This window comes from Mus pahari, chromosome 15 (genome assembly GCF_900095145.1).
Source record: "Mus pahari chromosome 15, PAHARI_EIJ_v1.1, whole genome shotgun sequence".
In the NCBI taxonomy this organism is placed as follows: Eukaryota; Metazoa; Chordata; class Mammalia; order Rodentia; family Muridae; genus Mus; species Mus pahari.
In genome coordinates this window covers 57443326-57455579 of record NC_034604.1, presented here as the reverse complement: position 1 = coordinate 57455579, position 12254 = coordinate 57443326, and the positions used below count along the sequence as shown (strand labels likewise).

General features: G+C 43.8%; 1 protein-coding gene across 2 annotated transcripts in view; it reads right to left on the bottom strand.

Annotated features, from left to right (window-relative positions):
* The window catches only part of Wdr7 (WD repeat domain 7), a 277721-nt gene extending 272992 nt beyond the window's left edge, over positions 1-4729 (bottom strand). For both annotated transcript variants that reach the window (XM_021215119.2, XM_021215120.2), the window contains exon 1: positions 4505-4729. The gene's annotated coding sequence lies outside the window, so the exon portion shown is untranslated. The remainder of the gene's footprint in view (positions 1-4504) is intronic.
* Between the last annotated feature and the right edge of the window lie 7525 nt (positions 4730-12254).

The following is a 12254-nucleotide window of genomic DNA, read 5'->3' as shown; positions in this document are numbered from 1 at the left end:
AAAAACCAAAAAAAAAAAAAGAATGTTGTACCTCTCTAGTTAGGTTGATCTAGTTACTGTGATAAAACACCATGAACATAAACAACTTTCATAAGAAAGGGCTTATTTTCCTTACATTTTCACATCATAGTCTATCATCAAAGAGGTCAAGGCAGGACACTGGAAACAGAAGCTGATGCAGGCCATGGAGGGATGCTGCTTACAGGCTTGCTCCTCACTGCTTGCTCAGCCTGCTGTCTTCAAGCACCCAGTACCACCACCCCAGAGGTGGCACCGCCCACAGTGAGCTGAGCCCTCCTACACCAATCATCACTCAAGAAAACGCACCACAGGCCAAGATGGTGGGGGCATTCTGTAAGTTGATCTTCTCTTTCCCCAAGTGATTCTAGCTTCTGTCAAGAGAACATAAACCTAGCCAGCACAATACCAAAAAAAAAAAAAAAAAAAAAAAAAAAAAAAAAGGTGGATATAAAAATCCCGTATTTCAGGAGAACAATGTAAGTTTCACACAGTATTGTGAGAGTATTTATAACTCACTTATATCTATCCCTGGGTCTAAGGGGAAAACTGTATCTTCTCAGAAATCCCTGGGAGCACAGAAAAGTGTGTGTTATTTGGTGTCAGATGAAGGGCTACATTTATGTGCTGCACTGGCTGCTGCAGTCTTACCATGTGCTGCACTGGCTGCTGCAGTCTTACCATCAGCTGCACTGGCTGCTGCAGTTTTTGCAAGTAAAGCAGTAGCTTTGCAGCACAGTGAAAACCCAATGAAAACATTTCCCCTCTTCAAAATAAAACACTATCCATACAATGATGACTCCCTTGTTAGCTTAGGTCTGTCTTCTGAACTCCAAATTCCTCTGAATAACTTACTAAAGCTCTGCAACTTTAACATATCCTAAAACAAAACCCTAACCTTCTCTCCTGAGCCCACTCCTCGCACAGTGTCCCCACATCAGGTGACTTACAACTCCCTGGAACTCCAACCCCAGGGATCAACTGCCCTCTCTGGCCTCATACACATTTTCACACACACACACACACACACACACACACACTCAAGCACAACAGAAATAACAAAAGCTAGCTAGGTGTGGCAGGATTAATCCTAGCACTCAGGAGGCAGAAGCCAGCTTGGTCAGCACAGAAGCTGAGGCCAGGCAGGCAGGTCTGCAAGTGAGACTTTATCTCAGTAATTAAACATCTTACAAGGAACACAGAAAGCACGGCACCAGAGGACACATCGAAAAATAAACTAAAGGAAGAAGATCCAGTGCTAGAATAAATATCAAAATATAACCCGTAGGTATGGCATTACTATTGGGAGAAAATGAGAATGAACATAGGAAAATTGGCACAATGTATGGAAAAGAAACTGGATCACAACATGTGGTGACATACAAAGGGAAATTTTTAAAGGAAAACTACAAAATCAGTAATGCTGAACACAGGAGGACTTACTTTGAGATATAGTCAAGAAAGATTTCAGAAGCAAAACCTGTAACCACAAGTTAAATGTAGGGGGAAATCTATTAAATTGAAATTGAAAGTGTCTGTTCAGTGAAGTGTACTACAGACAAGGTTACTGACAAATGGAGTATAGAGAAGACATATATTTGTAAAACTTACCGAACTAGTGTCTAGGAAACACTGGTCATGTTCAGATGAACACATCCAGATTGACAACAAAGATCTGTGCTATGGTCTGGATCCAGACGGAGTGGGTCCAGCGGGGTTTAGTGGTGAAACTTCATCCTCGTTGTAAGGTAGTAAATACAGGCAGTGGAAACTAACTTAGGACATTTAGAGGTGAGGCCTCTGGGAGGTGATTACGATCAGGTAAGTCCTCAGGATGGAGCCCAGTAGTTAAATACAGGTAATCTTATAAAAGCAGAGAGGCCAGAAGATACACAGTACACACACATGCACATACCTGTGCATTCCCATCTCTGATTAGATGACACCCGTGCTGCCCCAGTACCCAGCTAAGGCTGTCATCACAAAAGGCCCACACGAAGATGGACCTCCACAACTATAAGCAAAAACAACCTACTTCACAGTTTAAAAAAAAAAAAAAAAACTGATTCTCTGCTATCAGCAACAGACCAAGACAGGAACTACAAAATCAAAGTGGGTAAACAGATGAATAGCCAATTTTAAAAGAAGAAAAACCAAAATAAGATAAAATGCTTATCAGAAAAATGCCCAAATTCAGGGTTGGGGACTGAGCTTGGTGGTAGAACATTTGCCTAGCATGTGGGAATAAATTAAAGCTCAAATTCATTGTAAGCTGAGGTTTAAGTTTATATATAATCGTCTGGAAAAAGGGATGGGGTACTGAGTACCACTAAGCGCCAGTGCAGCCACAGGATATGAGCACTCCCAAGAACTACCCTGCTAAAGTATACACCTCTCCAGCTTATTCTACAATATAATCTAGCAGAGCTTCAACAAATATATGAATATTTTTATTAGATATTTTCTTTATTTACATTTCAAATGCTATCCCGAAAGTTCCCTATACCCTCAACCTGCCCCTGCTCCCCTACCCACCCACTCACACTTCTTGGCTCTGGCGTTCCCCTGTACTGGGGCATATACAGTTTGCAAGACCAAGAGGCCTCTCTTCTCAATGATGGCCGAATAGGCCATCTTCTGCTACATATGCAGCTAGAGACAGGAGCTCTGGGGGTACTGGTTAGTTCATATTGCTGTTCTACCTATAGGGTTGCAGACCCCTTCAGCTCCTTGGGTACTTTCTCTAGCTCCTCCATTGGGGATCCTGTTTTCCATCCAATAGCTGACTGTGAGCATCCACTTCTGTGCTTGCCAGGTACTGGCATAGCTTCACAAGAGGCCGCTATATCCGGGACCCTTCAGAAAAATCTTGCTGGCATGTGCAATAGTATCTGGGTTTGGTGGCTAATGATGGGATGGATCCCCGGGTGGGGTAGTCTCTGGATAGTCCATCCTTTCATCTTAGCTCCAAACTTTGTCTCTGTAACTCCTTTCATGGGTATTTTATACCCTATTCTAAGATGGAATGAAGTATCTACATGTTGGTCTTCTTTCTTCTTGGTTTTCTTGTGTTTTTCAAATTGTATCTAAGGTATTCTAAGTTTCTGGATGAATATTTTATACTCAGGAATCACGTGGCTTTTACATGTCTCTCAGACCGGTATTACAATAACCTTAGAGGTCACTGTGCTAGAAATTTTATGCAACAAAATTCCAACAGCTCAATTTCTTTCATATAGTATTTGATCATTGTAAGAAATAAATGTCATTGAAAAGAATCATTGTGGTAACACACACCTTTGATCTCAATACTCAGGAAGCAGAGACAGGCTTCCTCGGTGAGTTTAAAGCCAGCCTGTACTAGGGTGTGTTCTCAGCATGTTCTAGGATAGTCAAAGCTATATTAGGAGAGGCAACCTCTTACGGAGAAAGAAAGAAAGAAAGAAAGAAAGAAAGAAAGAAAGAAAGAAAGAAAGAAAGAAAGAAAGAAAGAAAGAAGAGAAGGAAGAGGAGGAGGAGAAAAGAAAGGAATTCGAGTTTTTGTCCCATGAGAAATATTACAATAAAAGAAATATATAGCTGGTACTGACTAAGCACTAAAGTCAGCAGCAAGAAAACTAGTATTAGTCTGTGATGCACCTGAAACAGAAAGAGTTCCAGAATATACAAACCACAGAATTCTGCACAGGACCTAAGGTGCAGACATTGCAGATGGTATAAAAACAATACAATTTTAAAATCGAAGGCAGGTTAGATAGCTCTGGCTGCGAGCATAATTTCAGAATGCCAGGATCCACCAGTTAGAAGAATAGCAGACATCCCGTCAGAGCAAGGCCTAAAAGAGAGCAGCCAAGAGGCAGCTCAAAGATGAGCCTCTGGCAGAGGCAGGCGGATTTCTGAGTTCGAGGCCAGCCTGGTCTACCAAGTGAGTTCCAGGACAGCCAGGGCTATACAGAGAAACCCTGTCTCAAAAAAAAAAAAAAAAGATGAGCCTCTAACAGTGTCGCCCCCTTAGCCAGTAATACCAACTAAAGACTAGTACCAAGAGGGAAAGGGAAGTCCGATCGTAGGGTCCCCAGGGCAAGAACCGATAAATACCCACGATCATCACTAGTCACCTGACCCTGCGAGCAACTAGATAATCCCTGTGTGCAAATCCCTGTGTCCCACCTAAAGACTAGGGCCACTCTCCAGAAGCAGCAAATGTCACCAGGCTAGGGACCCCAAAGGGACCCTGATGGACCCCAATGCTTCAAAAAAGAAAAGAAAAGAAAAGAAAGGAAGAAAGGAAGGAAGAAAGCAAGCCAGCCCTCCTGGAGGTGGTCTGAAGCTGAAGTACCAAACAGAGCAGCAGCCAACCAGAACAATCTGACAGCTGGGAGGTCTCCAGCTAGGGAGGGCTCGTGACCCTTGACCTTTAACCCCTGCCTTCCAAGGCTAAGTTCTAAAGCCGGGCTTTCACAAGGAGGCTCCAAAGCTCTCCTACCTGTCAAATCTTCACCTCAGGCGATAATCATGTCTGTAGGGGATGCTGTGGGCGCCGCCGCAAAGGAGGCAAAGGAGGCGGTGTAGGCGAGGAGGACCAGGGGGGCAAAGTCCGGGTGGGCGACCCCGAGGGACTCCACGCCGACGTAGCCGCCCTCACCCTGCCTGGTTGCAAGGAGCCACCGCCGCTGCTGCTGCAGTAAATCAGCTGACACCGGCCTCAATTGCCGTAAATCGGTTGACACCGGCCTCAACTGCCGTGACGTCGCTGAAACTGTCGCAAAAGAGAGGCGGGGTGGAAAGCGCTCAGGGTTTCTCAGCACGCCCAGCCCAGGCAGGCGTGGTCTGGTTACTATGGCGACTGGAGCCCGCTCTAAGGACGCAGTCGCCATGTTGTCTGCTCCTCAGTCTCGACTAGACTGCGTTCTCGATTCCAATTCTTGTGTAGAGTGATGGGAAAACATACAAGGATGGAACGGTCAGCCCAGAAAATCAGGTCTTTCCTGGATCAGGGTAGTAAAAGTTTACATTTTGTGCTGAAGCGATGGCTCAGTGGGTTAAGAGCACTGACTGGTCTTCCGAAGGTCCTGAGTTCAAATCCCAGCAACCACATGGTGGCTCACAACCATCCATAATGAGATCTGATGCCCTTTTCTGGCGTGTCTGAAGACAGCTACAGTGTACTTACATAAATAAATAAATAAATAAATAAATAAATAAATAAATCTTTAAAAAAAAAAAAAGTTTACATTTCGCCCCGAAGTATGGGTTCAGGTGGCAGGAAATTATACTGTTTGCTTCTGGTCAGCAGGGCAAGCATCTAAGGAAGCGCCTCCACAGCAAGCACACACACACACACACACACACACACACACGCCCTAGGGAAATATTCAGGTCTTCTTTATTAAAGGCTGTGATGACTGCAGAGTCAGCCCACCAAGCTTACCTCCTTCTCTTTCCCCCACATAGCCAGCATTTGTTGTCAGTTGTTTTGTTGATCTATGACGTTCTGAGGTAAGATAAAATCTCAAAGTTGTTTTGAATTGCATTTCCCTAATTGCTAAGGCAAATGAACATTTTTTTAAAAGATGAGGCCAACTTATTTTGGCTCTCTCTCTCTCTCTCTCTCTCTCTCTCTCTCTCTCTCTCTCTCTCTCTCTCTCTCTCTCTCTCTCTCTCTCTCTCTCTCTCTCTCTCTCTCTCTCTCTCTCTCTCTCTCTCTCTCTTTCTCTTTCTCATATTACACCCAGGGTGCAGTTTTCCCTTCCTTCCCTCACCCCAGTCTCCTCCTCAGAAAAGAGCAGCATCCCAGTGACATCAACCAACCACTGCAGAACAAGTTACACTAAGGCCAGGCACAAACCACCACATGGAGACTGGACAAGGCAACCCAAAGGAGGAAAAGGGTCCCACAGTAGGTATAAGAGTCAGGGACAGCCCCCATCCCTACTCCCACTGCTAAAATTTCCATAAGGACAACAAACTGCTCAGCCATAATTTGTGTGCAGAGGTCCTCGGTTAGACCCCGACAGGCTCCCTGATCTCGGCAAGACTCCATGAGTCCCAGTCTGTTGATTCTGTGGGCCATATTCTCATGTTCTCTTAGTGTCCTGGACCCAGCTGGTTCCTCCAATCCTTCCTCCCACTCCTCCAAAGGACTCACAAACTCCACTGAATGTTTGGCTATGGGACATTGCATCTGCTCCCATCACTTGCTGGATGGAGTCTCTCTGGTCTCTTTGATGGCAATTCTGCTAGGCTCCTGTCCCAGAACACTAGACGGGCAGTACAAACTCTAGGTTGAAGGTTTTGTGGCTGGGTTAGTGTCCTAATTCGTCCCCTTGAGGACTTGCCTGGTTACAGAAAATGGTCCATTTAGGCTCTGTTTATACCCCCCATAACTAGAGGTCTTTGCCAGGATTACTCTCATAGATTTTATGCAGTTTCCATTGCAGTGGGTTTCCAACTGTCACCCAATTCCATTTGTTTCTCTAAGTATCACCCCCATTACCTGATTCCTCCTGTTCCCATCCTCACCCACCCCAGTCCACCAGCAATCTTTATTCTACTTGCCCTTCCCAGGGCATTCCTTGCTTCCCCAACTAAGCCCTCCTTGTTACTTAACTTTTCTGGATCCGTGAACCATAGCATGATTGTCTTTTACTTTATACCTCTCATAATTGAGGACATACCATGTATGTTTTTCTGTGTCTGGGTTATCTCACTCAAGATGATTTTTTTCTAGTTCCATCAGTTTGTCTGCAAGTTTCGTGATATTATTGTTTTTAGCAGCCAAGTAATACCCCACTGTGTAAATGTACCATATTTTCTTTATCCACTCTTCAGTTGAGAGACATCTAGGTTATTTCCAGTTTCTGGCTATTATGAATAAAGCTGCTATGAACATAGCTGAGAAAGTGTCCTTGTGACAGGATGCAATGTCCTTTGGGTATATGTAGAGGAATTTTAATCCAGCATCATAGTTACTCTGGCTGGAATACAGACACACTCTTAGTAACACCTTTAATCCCGAACAATGAAAGTAAAGTTAGTTTGTAGAAAGAAACATCAATGTTTGAAAGTGATGTATAATTGAGTGGCAAAGTAATAAATCAGAGAAAGATTTGATAGAATAGGATATGAGCAACTCTCATGAGAAAGGGAAGGGAAGTTACTTAAGAAGGGGTAGTGCAGAAAAAGAAGGCAGTTTTACCAGACCAGTTCTAGAAAGACAGTTTGCAGAAAGAGAACAAGCTAGACACCGGTGAACGAGCCAGAGGATGAGAAGGAGCCAGAAAACTGAAACATATAATCAAAGTTAGTATGAAGCCAAGCAGAGCAACTCAGTCAAAAGCTAACAGAAGCCAGTTTGGATCAGTCAGCATGGAAAGGAATTTTGAGTCAGAACACCTGAGTTGACCAACCAGCCAGAGCACAGAAAGAACTAGAAAGGGTGAGCGTGCTCAGCAGTAAGTCTCAGAGGCTGAAAACATTATAGACCTACATTAGATTGTACAAGGATAGAAGCTTCCAGCTCTAGGCCTAGGTTAACAAACCAAGGCAGTAAGCCTCAGAGATGACAATTACAGAAGGTTAATAAAAGTTACTTTTACAGGTACATGCCCAGTATAGCTGCGTCTTGAGGTAGATCAATTCCCAATTTTCTGAGAAACCGCTATATTGACTTCCAAAGTGGTTGTACAAGTTTGCGTTCCCACCAGCAGTGGAGGAGTGTTCGCCTTTTCCACTGTAAAGTTTAGGAGTGTAAAAACAACAACAACAACAAAAACAACTATGATCTTGCTTTTTTTAAAAGTGACATATTAACCACTAAATGGCCAATAGAAAACTTTTACTTTGAAGGGACTAGGTCTAGCATATATCTAGGCTCAGGGGGATAACAGGGGAGGAGAAATTAGCAATGATTTCTAAAGCTAAAAGACCTCTATTTACATTAAGAAAATGAAGTCTTTGAGTGTGATTGATGAGCTATATAGTATTAGGGCTTACTAATGGTGTATGTGCTTAAGTAGCTATCAGTGGTTCATTCTAGAAGCATAAGAAGCCCCTTAAGGAATCACACTGTCCAAAACCCTCCTTGTCCTAAAGCTACCTATCGACACTCTAGTGACCAGACAGCCTCGAATGGGAATGGGAGATGTCCAGTTCATTATTCTCTCACCTAGGCACATTTGCACAGGTGCCTATCAGGTGCCCAGGCAGCAGCCCAGATGTCCAGGCAGGAGACCAGGTGTCCAAGCAGGAGGCCGGGTGTCCAGGCAGCAGCCTGGGTGTCCAGGCAGGAGGACAGGTGTCCAGGCAGGAGGCCGGATGTTCAGGCAACAGCCTGGGTGTCCAGGCAGGAGGACCGGTGTCCTGGCAGCAGCCCAGGTGTCCAGGCTGGAGGCCCGGTGTCCAGGCAGCAGCCTGGGTGTCCAAGCAGGAGGCTGGGTGTCCAGTCCAGTGTTTCTCACATTGTACCTGGGTACTGTTAACAGCCAGGAGTGATACCTATTCCTAGCTATGATGAGGCAAGAGAAGTGAAGGGCATGAATTAGAAAATGGTATGGCCTAAGCTGCAAACTTTGGCGGTATCATAACCTGTGGCAACAGAGCAGGAAGGAATAGTGTATCTAGATCTCATTATTTTCTGACATCCAATAATCTCTATGGAGGAAACTTGATGGAGTCCATGAACATCATCTTCCTGGGACAAAGATCAGGATAGAGAAAGATTGAAAATATATATGAAAGAGCACAAAAAAATGAACATTATAAACTGCCTTCTCAGATCTGACTTTTATAGTTCTTTTCACAGTGTGTCTTAGAAACCTCCTTAGCTGTCTTGTTTTAGATGCTTTCTGTGACCTGGAAGAACAGTTAAAGTGTGTGTGTGTGTGTGTGTGTGTGTGTGTGTGTGTGTGTGTGTACAGTGTTTAGGTTCAAACCTGGAACTTCATTACTAAGCTGTGGAAGGGCAGGTAGAAATAATATTAATCCATCTCTTCTGAACTGAACTGGATGCCTCCAACACCAGAATTCATTAAGTTGAAGCCCTGATTCCCAGTAGGGTTTCCCTGTTTTTGCAGATGAGATTTAAGGCTCATTAAAGATCCTTATGCTAAGTGAGGTCAAAAGTCAAAAGTCAAGACCCTGTTCTTATTATTGGCAGTGTAAAATACAGTTCAATGTCTGAGTACTCCTCCCCAAAGCTTGAGGAGGCCTCTACTCAGGTGTACCCAGTCCTCAAGAGTGCCACAAAAGTGATGTGATTCAGGGTGAAGCAAAGTTGGTGAATTTATTGATTAATTGAAAAGATATACTTGGGAAAGAGGCAGGTATTCCAAGACGAACATAGCTCAGTACCTCAGGTGAGGTTGTATGTGCAGTTGTAGGGCTTGAAGCTGCTTAATCTGTAACTAAGCTTAGATCTTAAGCAAGGTATGTGCCAATATATTCCCTTTTTAATCCAAAGCTGAGGAGTTTTGGTTTTTTTTGTTTTTTTGTTTTTTTGTTTGTTTGGGTTTTTTAAAGATTTATTTATTTATTAACTATATGTAAGTACACTGTAACTGTCTTCAGACACTCCAGAAGAGGAGTCAGATCTTGTTACAGATAGTTGTGAGCCACCATGTGGTTGCTGGGATTTGAACTCAGGACCTTCGGAAGAGCAGTCAGTGCTCTTAACCACTGAGCCATCTCACCAGCCCCCCCCCTTTTTTTTTTTGGTTTGGCACATGGTGCAGGCTGGAGGAAAAAAACACTGATTAGAAAATAAACATTGAAACATGGATCAAAGGAATCTTTAATCATAGAAATGTCACATAAGGAGACATTAGGTATACGTTCATTACATGTTTTTTTAATTGTGACAATTGACTAGATATTTTTATTTTTTAAAATATATATATATATATATATATATTGTTTTTTTGAGACAGGCTTTCTCTGTGTAGTCCTGGCTGTCCTGGAACTCACTCTGTAGACCAGGCTGGCCTCGAACTCAGAGATCCACCTGCCTCTGCCTCCCAAATGCTGGAAATAAAGGTGTGTGCCACCACTGCCCGGCAAAATATTTTAATTGAAATAGAATTGCATCACTTTCTTGGCCCTTTCCTCCCTCTGCACGCCCCACCCCCCCATTTCAGTTTCCCTCCCTCAAACTTCTTCCATGTATCTCCAATCTCAAATTGCTAGCCTCATTTTTTTATATTTATTGCATACTTTGTGTGTGCACAAATATATCCAATTTATTTACAACCCACTGAGTCCATTTTTGCTATTTTTGTACATACGATTTTGAGGCTGACAACAACTCAGCAGCAGACAATCAGTAGGAGGAAGAAGGCTCATCTCTGGGAGAGGCTAAGCCTCTTTCTCCCAGTCCATTGTTGTTGGTAGGTTTTTGCCTAGGTGTTAGACCCTGAGAATTTTTTCTCCTTCTACATTAATATGTCCGTTGATTTTTGCTCTTGTTCCTATCTTGTTTACATAGAGATTTATAGAACAGTGCTTCACAGCAGACGTCTGTTATTCAGGCTCTTAGATTCTTTGTGCCCCTCTCTTCCACAGTGCTCCATTGGCCAGAGATGCAGGAGCTGTGGTGTAGCTATATCCACTGGGCTGGCTCCCCATGACCCATTGATCTCTGCATTATGTCCAGTTGTGGTTTTCTGCGATCGTTTCCATTTTCTGTAAGGAAAAGCTTCAGTGAGGTTTGGTAGTCATGCTTACCTGTGGGCATAAGGATAAGATTTTAGAATGTGGTGATGGATTACGCTGATCCATGACCTCACCAGCCTCTGAAAACTGGCTAGGTTTCCAGACTTTGTAGTGATAAATATTATTCCTTGGGGGGGGGGGAGGGTTATCCCACTTAGACAGTATAGTTACCAAATAAAATATACAAAAGCCTTTATATTTAGAATAAGCCTTAAAGCATTAGAGTTGGGCAGATATCAACCCAGTTGGGCAGATGCTGTTTTGTCTACTTCGCTGTCAATAACCCCAAGATAACACTTGCCATGTTCTGCCTGGACTGCTCCTACTCAATAGGTTGGCCCTCAGGGCTGTGTGCTCACGATCCATCTACCCCATGGCAACCTCATCCTTCTTCTTCCTCTTTCTTCCTGATCTCTGCCTAAGAGCCCAAGCCCAGGAACCTTTGCTCTGCCCCCCCTCTCTGCCCAGCCCAGGCTGTAGGCATTTTTATTAACCAATCATGAATAACATGGAGAGTAAGGGTTACATAACAAAGGCTGGTATATGTGAGGATCTGCTTGTCTTGGAGCAACCAGATCTTGGGGGACAGAATTTAGCCTTTGAATACAAGCAGCACCAGACCAACCTCCTACATGATTCCCCCACTTTTGAGTAGGCTTTATTGCTATTAAGATAGCTGTTGGTGGCCACTTATTGCACCTTTATGCCTCCCTAGCCATGATAATAACTTGTATGTTTCATAGGTGTTGAAGATGGACAGGACTGTCTAATTGATTCCTTCCCTTGATAGTTTTCGTAGTATTTTCTGGAATTATGAATGATAGACCATAGAACAAAGGCTTACAGGTCAGATCCAGCTAAAGTCATCCAGGTCATGTGTCCTGGTTTGTGGTTTCTTCAGAAAAGCAGGCTCACTTCAACCCCTGAGAAGCAACCAACTCAACTACAGTGTGAGTTGTGGTGGTTTGGATATGCGTGACCCAATAGGAAGTGGCACTATTAGGAGATGTGACCTTGTTGCAGGAAGTGTGTCACTGAGTAGTTCCGCTTTGAGGTCTCCTAGTGCTCAAGTTCTGCTCATGCAGAAGAGACCCCCTCCTCCTGACTGCCTGCAAAAGAGAGCCTTTTTCTGACTGCCTTCAGATCAAGGTATTTAATGCTCGGCTCCTTCTCTGGCACCATGTCTGCCTGCATGCTGCCATGTTATCTGCCATGATGATAATGGACTGAACCTCTGAAGCCATAAGCCAGCTCCAACTAAATGTTGTTTTTTGTTTGCCTTGGTCATGGTGTCTCTTTACAGCAATGAAACTCAAATTAAGACAGGAGTCATTTGGACAACCCTGACTAAACCTTCCTTCAATGGTCTCTGGTATCTGGTGCTGGGGGTCTTGTTGGTATTAGGTTCTTGTGAGGAGCTACTACTTGTTGGTCCAAGTTGCTTAACTTCATTTAAGATCTCTCTCTCTCTCTCTCTCTCTCTCTCTCTCTCTCTCTCTCTCTCTCTGTGTGTGTGTGTGTGTGTGTGT